The 15,951-nt window shown below is 45.0% G+C and overlaps 1 protein-coding gene across 1 annotated transcript in view; it reads right to left on the bottom strand.

The window, feature by feature from the left end:
• The window catches only part of PRELP (proline and arginine rich end leucine rich repeat protein), a 28,452-nt gene extending 12,785 nt beyond the window's left edge, over positions 1 to 15,667 (bottom strand). The window contains exon 1 of the mRNA XM_079982382.1: positions 15,455 to 15,667. The gene's annotated coding sequence lies outside the window, so the exon portion shown is untranslated. The remainder of the gene's footprint in view (positions 1 to 15,454) is intronic.
• Positions 15,668 to 15,951: the final 284 nt, after the last annotated feature.

A 15,951-nucleotide genomic window follows, 5' to 3' on the forward strand; every position in this document is an offset into this window, starting at 1 on the left:
TATGGCTGGGGTTGATGGGAACTGGTGGCCAGCAGCATCTGGAGGGCCACAGTTTCCCCATACCTAGTACTGAGAAACTATTACATGAAAAAGGTTACAGGCTCATGCCACAGAAGAGTTCACAATGATGAGCTGCTTTCTCTTTCAGGGGGCAATCACACTTAGTGCAAGATTATTTTTTCAAGTGCTCTTGTGAAAGCATCCCTGCTTAGCAGAATCAATATTAACAATTCCTATTATTTGGCAGCAGCTTCTGTTGATTCCTCAGAGAATTCGGTGTTGCCTCCACTTTCCTTCCCATGAGAATTCTGGTTCTTCACATTCTTTCTCTCCCAGCTCTTTTTTCTTTGCATGGCAACCCTTTCTCAACTAGTTAACTTTTCCCTCCCCTGTGATTCCAGTGATTACTGACCCTATGCTGCTATTCAACATTTTCCCGAGCTTAATAGCAGCGTAGGGGAGCAATTTCTATCAATATGGTGGAAGGAGCAGGGAAGATATTAAGCTTTCCTCTTCCTGCATTTCCATCCCTGTTTCGCTGCTCAGCTGACTGGAGAACTGCTGAGAATGGTGAAAAGTAGACTGGACTGAGGATATGCTGAAGACCATATAAGATTAGTCTGTGGGGCAGAAACAGCCCAGATAATGGCTAATTGGGGATTATGCATAATGACCAGAAAATGTACATAATTACATCAATATATGCACATTTTCTTTGGGACGCAGGTGGCGCTGTGGGTTAAAGCCTCAGCGCCTAGGACTTGCCGATCGAAAGGTCGGCGGTTCGAATCCCTGCGGCAGGGTGCGCTCCCGCTGCTCGGTCCCAGCGCCTGCCAACCTAGCAGTTCGAAAGCACCTCCGGGTGCAAGTAGATAAATAGGGACCGCTTACCAGCGGGAAGGTAAACGGCGTTTCCGTGTGTGGCTCTGGCTCGCCAGAGCAGCGATGTCACGCTGGCCACGTGACCCGGAAGTGTCTCCGGACAGCGCTGGCCCCTGGCCTCTTAAGTGAGATGGGCGCACAACCCCAGAGTCTGTCAAGACTGGCCCGTACGGGCAGGGGTACATTTACCTTTTACCTATGCACATTTTCTAAAGCGTGTTGGGGAAATGTGCACACTTCCTTCTTCATGAACAGATTATGTGCACACTCTCCATGAAACCTCGGGAGTATGTACAATAAGGTTACCAGACGTCCCCGTTTACCGGGAACAGTCCCCGGATTTACAAATCAGTCCCCTGACAAAATCCATTGAAGTTGAAAAGTGTCCCCGGATTCATTGAAAAAAATCTGGTAACCTTAATGTACAAGGGCCAGTTGTCATGCACCTTAACTGCTCATTTTACAGTCATTTACAGGACTGGCTCAAGACATTTTGGTGCCTGAGGTAGACCACAAAATGTTCAGCCTCCATGCCAAGGAAGAAGGAGTGAGTGAAGATCTACATCAGGGGGAATAAAGATTTATATCTCGAACAGGTCTGGGAGGAGACTAGCAGTGTCTCCAATCCACCATGTGGCTGCTGTAGATGCGACATTAGGAGGAGACATGGTATTAGGAAGCTGAGGAGGTGGCAGATTCAACCTCCAAGGAGCATGCTGCAGCTGCTGCTGCTGTCGCCACCACAGTATCAGCAAGTGATGCATTCCTTGGAGGCCATATCAGCTGCCCCTGTGGATCCTGCTGTCTGAGGAGGTCATGACACCTTGCCTCATGGGTGGGCTGCTCCTATTCATTCATATATATCCGGCACCGGGAGTGGCGTACATCTGGGAGCGTGGCTGGCATGCGTCCCAGGGGGCATGGCGCGCCGCCCTTGGGGGGTGCATGGCAAGCGGTACACATTCCAGGACATGCACGGCAAGTGGCGAGTGTCCCGGTGGTGTGCGGCAAGCGCCGAGCTTCCGGGGGCAGGGGCAGACGCGATGTCACACACCCCCAGATGGCACCCAGGGTGGAGCGCACCCCTTGCCCCCACCTTCATCTGCCAGTCTTAAAGACAGCCAGACAAACTCCTCCACGAGGGAATATTACACTCTGGGCACTCACCCCCTTTGTTGCCAACAGCGGTGGCACTCTGAGAAAGAACTCAGTAGAGGATCTTAACTTCCATATAGCTTGGTACTCATAAAGCAGTCCTTAAGGTACCTGGTTCCGAAGCCATGACAGACTCATAGCTTAATACCAACAGCTTGAATTGTCTTTGGAAACAACATACCCAGCAAAAATAAATTAATAGATAAATATCTTGGTGAAGACACAGGAGAATTATGAAAGCCGGGCTGTACAACTCCCTAGTCCTCAAGATCACATTGTTCCCTTTCTTTGTGGGCTTCAGGCCAACACATTTTTTATTCTGGCATGCTTATAGTTTGGCTCATTCCTAAATCTCACTGCTGAAAAGTATACTGCTGGTTACCAGCTGCTCTACTGTTTTTGTTGCTTTTTAAGGTCACAGTGTGATTGTTCTTCAATTATGGCGCTGCTTTCATTGTGAGTTGGAAAGGCAGGATATAGATATTTCAATTAATATATGAAACAATAAAACATGGAGTCCATTAGTGGTCCATTCCCACAACAGTATTTTTTTGCAGCATGTTCACCGAACAAACTGATCACCTCTCTGATCCCCATGTCCCAGTCTTGGAATGTACTGTCCCAAGAGCCAAACTGCTTTCCTTTTGGGGCTGCTTATGGCTTTGCTGCAGCTGAATTAGTTTTTATTGTCACTTTAGTGTGGCTAATAGTATGCTTAGTTTTAATTGGGTTTTATTTTTCTTGCCTTTTACTGATTTGTAAGCTGCCTGAAGAATTGGGAAAATGGGGTTAAATATAATCTTAAAATACATAAAATATATTTTTATGTATTTTTCCAGGATGCTCTACTAATATAATACCAGCACTATAATGTTCAAAACTTCACTGATGTTAGCAAAGTTGTCAGGTCTTAAATTAAAGCAAAGAAGGTGACGTTAAACCACATGCAGACATTTAGAGGCCATATATGGACAAATCTGGTATTCAATGCTGACATAGTAAGAAAACAATACTGTACCTATGATTAATTGGGGACATAATAATAACAGTGTATCAAGTCAAATTCCCTCTGTGGTTCCACATTAAAAATAATTAGCTGACAGGGCATCTGAGATCCGTGTATATTCTGAATCAGCTGCCACCAAGCCTTGGCAAATGGCTAAAATAGTTTATATTCCATCATAAACTAGCTAGTTGTTCCTCAAATGCATGGAGGCTGGGCAGAGTAGGCATGTCCAATACTGCTGCCCCACCATGGAATGAGTTTCTCTTGAATATGCTTTAATCAGTGTTTTTTTCTGGGGGGAGGGAGGCTCAGGGAGCATACCCACTAAACATTTTTTGAATCTAAGTTTGGCCTCATGGAGGGGCAGTATTTCAATATGAGTAGGAAATTGAGAGTACCCCTAAACATTTTTTTAAGAAAAAAAGCACTGGCCTTAATAATGGGATCATCCTGGGTATTATTAAAGATACTTCACTAATGAAAATTCAAAAATCTCTGCAAACATATCCCCATATTGTAAACAGGACTGATAGAACCCTAATGTGGATGGTCATGAAGTGTCCAGTGAATGTAGGCTCTGAACACAGGATTCCTACCCTTTATTTTTCAAGGGTTAAAAATCACACAAACATAGTCATAGTGTATTGGACTGTCTGTGTAAGGCCCCTGTGCAGATGTGAGTTCCAACACGTATAGTCAGATACAACAAGGACGTTGGGCAATTGGTACAATTCTCCCCTTCCCATGTATGCAGCTTTATAAATGCTTTGATTGCCCATGCAAAGTGAGATAGGGCTACTATATGTTTATGGGGAAACTGTGACCTCCAGGTGGTGTTGGACTCCAACCCCCATCAGCCCCAGCCAGGATGGCCCAATGGTCAGGCATGATGGGAGTTATAGGCCAGCAACATCAGGTGTCTGTGCACAGGCTTCCCATCTCTGCTTTGAGGGTTGCACAGAACAGCAAAAAGGGTGAGAAAAACTGTCCCTGCAGGAATTGCCATTTTAACATAACAAAGGTTCAGGAGCCCCCGTCCTCTTATGCAGTGGGTTATCCTAATCTCCCCCCTATTTAAGGTGCTTCACCAACTTAGTGTTAGCATCATTAGCAATTGGTGGACAATGGTTTTAGATTGTCAAAAACATTTGGAAGCTTCTAAAAATTAGACTTTCCACATTCAAATATGGCTTGCGGTTTTTAAAAAATGGAATATTTTGCGCCTATGCTGTGATTCTCTACAGTCTACTAACCTCAGCATGTTTCATTTCATCAACCGTCCATCATACAGCTAGGAGTCCAGCTGCCACTGACATCATGTATGCAGCCAGCCAACCAGCCAGGCTCCATCAGACAGCTCTTGCCCCATTAACAAACAGCGCTGTATGGCTGTCAAGTTCCCAATTGGTCTGCGGTGAGGAAATGTCAACAGTGTTACGCTAACAAGAAAACACTGAGGACCAACAGTAGACAGAGTCAGAAGTCAAAAAGATCGGTCTGAAAATATTTTGAGAAATGGCGAGATCTGCCAGTAAGCAGGCCTGCATATGCTTTTTCCAGTGATTGCAGCTGCTTTCCTAGGAACCTCTCTTACATACATATGATGGCCTGGCAGATGTCTTCATCTGGAGAATGGACATGTCTCCTACTTTACACATGTCCTCTATTTGAAGGGCTGTCAATCCTCTGTTTGGAAGGATCTTCTCTTTGCTGTCCAGTTCAATGATAAACAGATGCAGGAAGGGAGCACAAAGACATCTATTTCTAAATTTGCATCTACAAAATATAAATCAGCAAATTGAAAGTTTATGCAATTCTGTGTCCTCTTTTGCCTTCTTTCTCGGAGATGCATTTCTTATTTTTTTTGGTGGTGCATAAGTGGCCACCCTATTTGCATCATCAAATAATACTGCCACCTGACACCCCCTCTTCAAATCCACACAACACCACAAGGTCTGTCTGAGGCTGTAATGGTTATAAGGGGTTACTTGTGCGTAAGTTGCCGTTACTTTTGGCTAGATCACCTGGCTAACCATGCCTTGGCTGACAGCCCTCACTCCGTGGCCATTCAGTCGCTTGCAGAATCCATCAATGGACGTTTCTTGAACCTCTTCCAGCATAGAAGCTGTTTGACGCCAAGTCTCCATCTACTCTCCCTGCGCGGGACTCTTCTGCACAAGGAAGGAGTGGGCAGAGGCGTGCCTGTGCTCTCTCCACTGGTCTTGGGTGAAGAGTCTTGGAGACCTCTCTCCGAATCCTCCATCTCCCTCCCTTCTCTACTGGTGTTACGCTGAATTCCTTCCCCCCTGCTGGTCCCCTCTCCTGCATCGCTTTGGAGCCTTGCCTCCACCTCTCGCTCCGATGTCAGTTCCCTGACAGAGGCTGAGGAAGATACTTGGGCAAAGGGAAGGAACATGCACTACAGGGCTGTTGGCATACTGGATTAGTGGGAAGCTTGGCCACCTTTGACATATTTTGGCTGAGCTGTCTCAAAACATTCCTGGGCATCTAAGTTACAGACGCTTTCCATAAAGAGATTCTGTGCCTCCTCCCCTCCCCCTGTATTTGCTGCCATCTGTCTCATCTTAACCCTAGAATTCTTTGGTTCCTGCTTTTTCCCATCATCTTAATGGGGTTGGGGCTTGGAATCATTAGCTCCAACACAAAACGGTGGACTCAGCAGGGACATAGCATATGAATTATGGGAAGAAAATGAATGTCTCAGAAAACTATTTCAGCAAAATGATCTTTTCTGTAAGTCTAGTTCCCTCTAGTAAGAACACAGCCTTTTCACTCTAACGCCCCTCCTTTTGCTCCTCTGGATTTTATCCCAAAAGTTTCTTTTTTGTGATACAAGAACTAATGTAATGTAAGCTTCTTGTAAGGAGAACTAAAAATGAATTCAGATCTGGAGGCACTGGAGGCGAACAAACCTCCATGCATGCAAAAAGTGAACACTGCATTTCAGGAGCTTCCTATAAAGTCATAAAAGAAGTGCCAATCTGCTTTGAATTAGCATAGTACTTTTTAGTTTCTGATGATGCAATCTGTAAGTATGTCATTTATTTCTATATTTATGTAGCTGGGCTTTCAACAATATAATACACATTTATTTACTAGCTCAACCCTGAAATAACATTTGTGAGCTGAGCTCACAAATTATAAAGGACGGATGGTGAAATTAAGAATGAGCTGGCCGCAAATAAACAAACTAAGTACACTACAAAGCAAATTTTAAGCAAAATCCAGCGAAAATCATACTTAAATCCCACTGTTTAAATCAGAGATAGCCTGGGCTGAATCCATCCCCCAAGGCAACTTTATTTGGCCTTGTTGATTGTACTGTGCATGTTATGGAGGTGTAACAAGAACTCTGGCCACAACTTTGAGCCTTAAAAAAGAGAATGTCTCCCACCGAATGTAACCAACCTGTAGGAAGGACTCTATGATTTGAAAACAGAGATGTTGTATGCACTTTTGTTGTCCAAGAAAATATTTTAATAAAAGCATAAAAAAGAATGATGTAAGAAGCAGGTATTCTACCTTTAATATGTTTTTTTAGTTTTGTAGGTAACATGTATGTGATTGAACCTGAGGTCTGTTTGTGCAGCAACATACCTTTCCAGTCCCCTGTCTGGAAAACAGTGACCCTCAGTACACATAGAAGGGGGCAATCTGTGGCCTAACTCTATGGGATATAATTTTAATTGAAAGTTATATGGCTAGCTTGATGTATTTGTCTGTTATGAAAAGTAAAGGGTAAAGGGACCCCTGAACATTAGGTCCAGTCGTGACCGACTCTGGGGTTGTGGCGTTCATCTCGCTTTATTGGCCAAGGGAGCCAGTGTACAGCTTCCGGGTCATGTGGCCAGCATGACTAAGCTGCTTCTGGCGAACCAGAGCAGCACACGGAAACGCCGTTTACCTTCCCACCGGAGCGGTACCTATTTATCTACTTGCACTTTGATGTGCTTTTGAACTGCTAGGTGGGCAGGAGCAGGGACCGAGCAATGGGAGCTCACCCCGCCGCGGGGATTCGAACCGCCAACCTTCTGATCAGCAAGTCCTAGGCTCTGTGGTTTAACCCACAGCGCCACCCGCATCCCGTTATGAAAAGTTGCTAACTTCTAAAGTTTCTCAGAAGATGCTGATGTGACCTGGACATGTCTGATGTGTTCAAATTCTAAAAGTGGCCTAAAAATTCAAATAGGTTCTTAAATCATTTTAGTTAGATTCTGCACTCAGTGTCACCCTAAGTCCCCATTTTTAAAAACATGCAAGGAGAAGCCAGCTGTGTAGGGAAAATGTGAACAACCCTTTGTCCTATTTTGTGTGTGTCTTGAGAGAGTCAGGACGTGACCCCAGCGTGTCCTCCAACCAATGTATACGGGTCACTCTCTCCTTCTTGCGGCAGTTTTCGACAAGTTCTTAGATCATAGGGAGGAATATGTAGTGAGGCACTTAATGAAATCCATAAGATTCCCTCCCTGGCTTCCTAAAATTTAATTAATTATTGGCTTCCACATAGATTTCTAAAAGCAATTGCCTAGGGGGCTGTAGCAAATCTGCCCTGCCTTTGACCCAAGTCCCAATCCCAACCTCTGTGTTAGTGGAGACAGAACTTTTCTCTCCAATTATCTGGAATATATTTTTCTATGGTTGAGTGGACATAGGTGTGCTATAGGGCAATGCAGGGGCCACCAACATGTTGCCAACTCCCACCAACCTAAGGAAGCATGGCCTATGGTCAGGGATGAGGGAACCATGTTGGCTAATGAGTAACAGCTAGAAAGACAGGGCTTGCAAGAGGCAGTTGTTCAAATTCTTTTTCTCTTGAACCAAGCAGATAAGACATGCAAGGGGCAAAACTCCAGAGCTGATCCATTTGGCAGACTCCAGAATATCTGACTGAAAATGTTTTATTTTAGGTAAGATACCAGATGTGAATTGAAATGAGCAACATTGATTGAGGCAAAAATGCACAACACAAGCGATGGCAAAAGAATAATTTCTCTTGCCATACATGTAGCAATCTGGCAGATGCTACACCATGTTAGATGTGAGGTAGGGTTGCCATATTTCAAAAAGAAAAAATCCTGAGACCTGCAATTTCAAGCTTTTGGAGTTGTTTCCGCTGCTTTTTCCATCGTGTTGCCATGCACCCAGTTTTTCCTGACATTTTGCCAGTTCGGCAAAATTCCCTCCTGACACCATTTTTACACCCAAAACCCAGGACATGTCAGAAATTTTCCTGATGTATGGCAAGCCTAGTGTGAGGAAAAGCTCCTTGGAAGTCCAAAAGACTGACAGTTTGTAGGCAGAGATACTCTCCTTTTGAACTGTGTGTATACATTGCAGAAGGGCTAAGGGAGATGAGTGAACTTACCACAACTGAGGAGGCAGAGACTGGGCTTTCCCCTCCAGCCAATGGGTGTAGCTATTTCCCAAGGTTTGGCCTATAGAAACTGTCTCATAGGTGTGGTGTAGGATGAAGAACACTAACATGTTTTGCATGTCAACTTTTAACACTGGGGTTTGAGCAACTGACAGATTCTCAAACATCATAAGAGCAGATAGTGAGAAGGTGAATTGGCAGAAATGCCTTTCTTTCTTGCCAGACTAGACACTCAAGCAGATTTGCTGAGGCAAGTGAATTTGGGACACTTGCAACGTGCCAGGGAAGCTGTTGTTTGATTACTCCAAAAACAATTCAATATGGAGTGATCAATATTTAAAAGCAAGGGCTTTCGCAGGACCATCACAAAAGACAAGGAGGCTGTTGTTGTCTACCAGGCTCTGTCCTGCCTTCCTTATAATTCAAGTACGGTTGCTGCTTTTGACTTTCCAGGGGGCATTCTTGTGTCATAATAGAATATGATGCCCCTTTATGTGTACACCTTTGCCTGTGAGGAGTGAGCAAAAACCTCCTGCTGCATTGTCTTCGATTTAATGGAGGCTGTGAATAGACAAAGGGCTAATCCACACTTTGCTTTGCTTTGCTTTGTTCTGATTTAGCGCAGAAGAGTGGGTTTTCCCTAGGAAGCCACAGGGCAAAACCCAAACCACTCGGACTGGAAAACTGCTTGAACCCATGCTTTCTAGGCACAGGGCAAGCAGAAGTGTGGACCTAAATCCTTAAAGCACATTCCAAGCACATCCTCCCCCCTTAAAGAATTCTGCATAGTTTACTCCTCAGAGAGTTACAAATACCAGCAACGCTTAACAAAATACAGTGCCCATAATTCCCTGAGAGGGAAAATGTGCTTGGAATGTCCTTTAAATGTATGGTGCTTACGCAGCCTGAGGCCTACCTACTCCAAAGGCATTTTGCTGTCTGAGGCAAAGGATAGGTTGGCACACGTGCACCCCAGATAAAGAAGCCAACCAGACTGGCAGCTGAATCTTGACTTCAGCACTGGTGACAGGACAGCGTCCTCCGCCACACCTGAGAGCAGCGAGCCATGTGACACACACGCTTCTGTCCTCCAACACTGTCTTGCCACTTGCTGCCCACTCAAATATACGCTGCCGTGAAGCAGCAGTGGTGGGCCAGCATGTGTCACCTGAACAGAGCTATGCATCTGCACACACAATAGCTGCAAGAATAGGAGCTGTGCACGCTGACTCAGTCAAGGGCCTTTCCCAGTTGTGTCTGTGCTACATCAGAAGAAGGTGAGAGACAGCCAAAGCCGCCATCCAATAATGTAAATGAGCATCCAATAATGTAAATATTTTGGTGCCAGAGCATCAGCTATAAGTAATTACTTGCCACAGGTAAGAGCCACCAGTTAGAAATGTAGAGTTGCAAGGGTCATCTTGTCCAACCCCCTGCAATACAGGAAGCTCAGCTGAAGCATCCATGGCAGATGACCATCCAACCTCTGCTTAAAAACCTCCCAGGAAGGAGGGTCCATAACCTCCCAAAGGAGTATGTTCTACTGTCAAACAGCTCTTAATGAAAGAAAGTTTTTCCTGATGTTTACTCCTCTCTTGTAACTTGAAGCCATTGGTCCGGGTGCTGCCCTCCAGAGCAGGAGAAAACAAGCTTGCTCTATCTTCCATGTGATAGCCCTTTAGATATTTGAAGTTGGCTATCATACCTCCTATAACTCTTCTCTTTTCCAGGCTAAGCATACCCAACTCCCTCAACCATTCCTCATAGGGCTTGATTTCCAGACTCTTGGTCATTCTCCACACATTCCAACTTGTCCATATACTTCTTACACTGTGGTACTCAGAACTGGACACAGTACTCCAGGTGTGGTCTGACCAAGGCAGAATAGAGCAGTACTATGACTTCCCTTGAACGGGACACTTTAAACAGTCATGGCTTCCCCCAAAGAATCCTGGGGATTGCAGTTTGTTAATGATGCTTAGAGTCATTAGGAGGCCCCTATCCCCCACCACCACACATGCTACATTTTTTGAGTGGTTTATCAGTCAATCCATTTCCCCAGAGGACTCTGGGAATTGTAGCTCTGTGAGGGGAATAGAGATTTCCTAACATCTCTCAGCAGCCATTAGAAGCTACACTTTCCAGAATTCTTTGGAGAAAGCCATGACTGTTTAAAGTGGTCTGATACTGCTTTAAGTGTATAATGCAGAAGGGACTAGTGAGTCAGACCATTATTTCTCAGTACTGTCTACTCTGAGAGTTTCACACTCAGTCCTTCCTAGTCCTATCTGGAGATACCAAGGATTCAACATGGGACTTTGAATGGGGTGCACCACTGAGCTACTGCCCCTCTGAGCCTCAGCATCTACCCACCCCCTAAATTGCAACCCCCAACCCCACTTTATATATACAGTTGTACCTTGGTTGGCGAATGCCTTGCAATTTGAACATTTTGGCTCCCAAATGCCGCACACCTGGAAGTGAGTGTTCCGGTCTGCAAACGTTCTTTGGAACTCGAATGTCCATCGCGACTTCTGTGGGTTCCGATTGGCTGCAGGAGCTTCCTGCAGCCAATTGGAAGCTGCGCCTTGGTTTCTGAATGTTTTGGAAGTTGAACAGACTTCCAGAACGGATTCCGTTTGACTTCCGAGGTAACACTGTAACTGGAAAAGATCCAGATAGAAGCACATAGATCTGTTGCTGTCATATGTACTTTGGTCCTTAGAAGTCAGAGTGCAGTCAGGAACTGGAGCTCTTCACTCAGACAGCATGGATTCTGAACTTTTGCCATAACGTTCAGGCCTTGACTCTCTGTTCATACCTCTTTCTCTTTCCAGTGTTTATATGAGTCATTATCCTTCTTTTCCAGTCCATGACAAAAACATTCAAACTCTGTACGAAAAAAATTAAACCCAAGCACAAACCAAGCATGCTGTAAAGCCTAAGTAAAGCATGAAGATTCACATATGCTTGTCGAATGTGTATAATCAATTTCCATTCCATTGAGACAACAGTGGATATTTTGGGTAGCTTTCCTACCCCTCTCCCTATCAGAATGAGATGTTGGTTCTCTCTGCCTCTTGGAAGCTGCATTGAAGTCCAAGCTGGGTGTACCTGAACTTAAAACAGAAGCAAGAAACTTTACCCTCAGTAAAATAGTCTTTTCTTCTGCTGTCTCCAAAAGACATTGAAGACCAGAGAGGTGAAGCTGCAGACCATCTCTCTCCACAGACTCTGGAATGACTGAAAAGCCAGGCAAGAGAGTGTTTGCATTGGGCTGGAGCCATCATACCATTAACCATTCCAAATTATTTGTGGGCTGGTTAAAGGAGGCAGCCTCGACCACCACAGCCATTTGTCTGCAGGGAAGGCTTTCTGCGAGTGCATGCAGATGGGGTGTGCCTCATACAGAAAGCATCTGGAATCAACTGGCTGGATAATTCCTGTGATATTGCAACACAGAAAAAGAAAAACCCCATTGCTAAATGCCTGCACTCTTTTACATCCCTTAGGGCTCATTTTATGTTTCCATCTGCCTGAGTCCACATTTCAAAAGCAGCACAATAAAATGCAAACATCATGCATTTATTTAGTGTATATACAATTCCCAGACGGAGTGCAAAAATACAGTGAAATGCCTCTCCTTTGTCTTTCCCCCATTCAACTTCACAGCATAAAATGAGAAAAAATTCAAGCAAGCAGCACAGGCTGGACTTCCCAGTCGTAGCAACAGGCCTGCCCAGAGGAGATGTCTTGGGATGGGAATTTCCTGCTCACATGGGCTGGCACTGCAGCACACACAACTTGGGAGTGCAGGGAGTCTCTTGAAAAAACACAGGTCCCTTTGGCCCAGATAATATTCCCAGCAACTCATTGCTGAATACAGACTCCACAGATCCTGCCCTAGTCTTCACCAACTTCTTGGTTGAAGCAGCTTGGATAGGAACATCAGAAACTTCTTCATACCAAGTCTGATCTTTAGTCCATCAAGCTCAGTATCTACACCAAGGGTAGTCATTATTGGACTACAGCTCCCATCGTTCCTAACCACTGACCATGCTGGTTGGGGCTGATGGGAGTTGGAGTTCAACAACATCCAGAGGGCATTATGTTGACCTGAGACACACTGACTGGCAGCGGCTCTCCAGGGATCTCTCCCAGCCCTACTGGGATTCTGGGAACTGAACCTGGGACCTTCTGCGTACAAAGCAGATCCTCTTAACACAGCTACATGTGCCTGCATTCCAGGGGCTTGGACTAGATGATCCTCAGGGTCCCTTCCAACCCTACAGTGATCCTCCATTTATTCATTTCAGGCACTGGTAGTGCTGGAACTGGTTGCCCAGCCCCCTAAATAACAGCTGCCTGATGTAGCTGGGATGAGATCTGGAACATGGGCATCCCAGATCACAGTTCACACCCTTAACCAGTATGGTTGGTAACACCAGCTACTGGCGACACTTTTGCCTTCCTTGTATTGTGCCTTCGTGCTTGCCGTTGATGTTTGCAACCTCAGATCTCCCTGGAACCTCCAGTTCTTTCCAGTTGCTCTTTGCCAGTCACAAGGAACAGGGAAGACTTTCCAAAGAGCTAACAAAAGTGCAGTCCAAATCCTGCACTTCTGATTTGCTTGCATTGATGGTAATTCAGCCCGGCTCCTTGAAAGCTCCCTTCTCCCCCAGAGGCAAAGTGCCTGTTCAATTCCAAGCCCCTTTCCTGATTGCTTAAGTTCTGCTCCTATATCAGCCTCATCTATCCCCCCCTTTTTTTTTTCATAGTGGAGGAGAAGGCTCCCAACCTCCTCTTCTGAACATCTAATCTCTGGTAAAAATCACATGAGTTGGATTCTGTTCCAAGAGGGAAAGACGGTGTGTGTGTGTGTGTGTGTGTGTGTGTGTGCGCGCGCGCGCGCAGTACACGTCCTGCATGAAAATAGCCCTTCCCCCAGCAGGCACATGACTTCCTAAACCCACCAGGAATGGAGGTGCTACTGGCTAAGCAAGGGGCATTGCGAAGAGTGCCCCCAAAGCCTGCTTTAGTGGGCTTTTTTTCCGTGGGTAAATGCTGGATAAATGTGGACTGGCTGCTGAAGTTCCTAAGCAAATCTCTGAGGCTCAGCAAGATGGATTGCATACACAGAATGCATACACACCACACATTTAAAGCACTCCTGGCTCATACACACAAAGAATCCTGGAAACTGTAGTTTGTTGAGGGTGCTGGGAATTGCAGTGCTCTGAAGGGTAAACTACAGTTCTGAATATTCTTTAAAGGTAGGGGGTATGTGCTTTAAATGTGTGGGGTGTGTGCAGCCCATGTCCCAGTTACCTGCAAACCTATTTATTCAAAGAATGGTTCTAACTTATATAGTCAATAAGCCAGGAGTAGTTATTCTCTCTCTCCTGACTCCCACATTTCCATGAGAACAGATAGTTAGGAATTTGTCTCAAAATCTGTGGAAGCATAAGCAACTGAAATGGGCTGCCAGATAGATTTCTTTAACCGAAAGACAAGAACTAATCATCTAAAAAAAACCAACAACCATGTATCTGTGTTTGGGAACCGGGGGGGGGGGGGTGTTGCTTCCTAGGAAAACATTAATGCAGTGTGTGTGTGTGTGTGTGTGTGTGTGTGTGTATGAAACTGAATAATCTTAACACTCATGCTGCAATCCTATATCCATTTACCTGGGAGAAAGCTCCATTTAACTTAGTGGGACTTACTTGTGAGTAGTCAAATATAGGATGGTGCTACAAGTAACCTTATTAGAGATTACATACACCCACTTGGAAGAAAAACCTATTGAAATCAATGGGACATTGTTCCAAGTAAATGCGGTTTGTAAATACTGGTGTGTACCAGAGCAAACCTATGCATGCTTCCTCAGAAGAAGACCCACTCTGCCCAAAGGGGCTTACTCTCTCATAAGTGCATATATAGGACTAAAGCCTTATGGCACAGTCCTATATATGCCTACTCAGCATAAATCCCATTGAGTTCAATGGGACTTACTCCTAAATCAGTGTCTATGGGATTGCAGTTAGTGTCTCTTAAATCACACCACTCATTTTAAAGTGTTCTCCTCTTTAGGTATCAAAACTTTTATGGAATTGAACTAGGGGCCAAGTCATAGACTCAAAGAATTCTAGAGTTGGAAGGGACCCTGAGGGTCATCTAGTCCAACCCCCTTGAAATGCAGGAATTCTGCCCACAGTTGTTCCTGAGTGGGCTCAAACCACCAACCTTCTGGTTAACAGCCAGATGCACTGACCCATTGTGCCATAGGAGTCTCTGAGTGTGGGAAAATGAGTCTGTCTTCCGAAATTCACCTCTTTGTGACAAAACAGAAAGCAGCCCTAAATTCTCAGAAATGCAAAGAATTTGTATTCATTCCCTCAAGGAAAAAATAAACATTGTAAGATTTTCTCAGCTACCAGAGTGTGAAGAGGAATTGAATCTGCTTTATTAAACTAATTAGGGGCTCTTAACTCCTTTCTATCCAAAACCATTTACAAATTGCACATGCTGTGCAAGCAGAATTAACAGAAGCAGCATAGAAGGAAAAAACGAAACCACAACCTAATATTCCTCTCTGAAAATAAAACTCACCTCCTATCTCCCCATACCTTACAAAATTCTGATTATGAATCAAGCTTACAGATAGTGAGACTTCTGAAACACTCAACTTGCTTTGGCAAAGGCTATAAACATACCAGATGTATGTGGATGTGTGCAGCATATGAGAAAAAAAGGGGGTTCCCCAAGTTTTGCTGCCATGGAAACAGTCTCAGAATTTTTAACCACCTCTTTATTTCACTTTTCCTTTGTTTGTTTGACAGAACGTTTGCATGACCAACCGAAACAAAAAGCAGCCTTTGAAGACCCAGACAGAAAATACCTGTTGATCCATAAGACAGGGGAAAGTCCCACCTAACTACAGGTTAAGAAAGAAGTCCCTCCTTTCTCTTGTTTAGGGTAGGCCATCCCCAGATAGAGGACACCTGCCCAGGGCTTACCTGTTTCCACCTGACCTTCCTCCTGCCTGTGTGTGTTTTAACTTCCAGGACTCTTCCTCCCCCTCTTCCTCTCCCTCCTCACTGCAGTCCGGTTCGGATGCAAATGACCCTCCTGCAAGCCGTGTGTGTTTTCTCCGGTTCCGTTCCTCAGAGATTCTCTCGGAGAGGGGTGGGTGGGAGCGAGGGGCGGAGGAGAAAGTCACAACAATAACGTCTTTCTCTGGCAGCCAAACTCCTGGCATCTAATCCACACGCATGTCCTTCTGCCTGGCTTGCTGAAAGGTTCATGTGTAATAACATTTCCTTCTGCTGGAGCAAGAAAACTCCCCACGAGTGTTGTTCAACAAATCACATTAAAGAAAGAAAAGAAAAGAAAAAATGCGGAGCTTTCACTCTCTCTCTATAAGCACGTTGTCCTCTCCTAACTTTATAGTAAATCTGTGTGTCTAGGTTTGCCTTTCAAAGCAGCAGGACTCAGATGACAGCCAGGCTCAATG

Source organism: Podarcis cretensis (assembly GCF_951804945.1).
Source record: "Podarcis cretensis genome assembly, chromosome: 6".
NCBI classification, from domain to species: domain Eukaryota; kingdom Metazoa; phylum Chordata; class Lepidosauria; order Squamata; family Lacertidae; genus Podarcis; species Podarcis cretensis.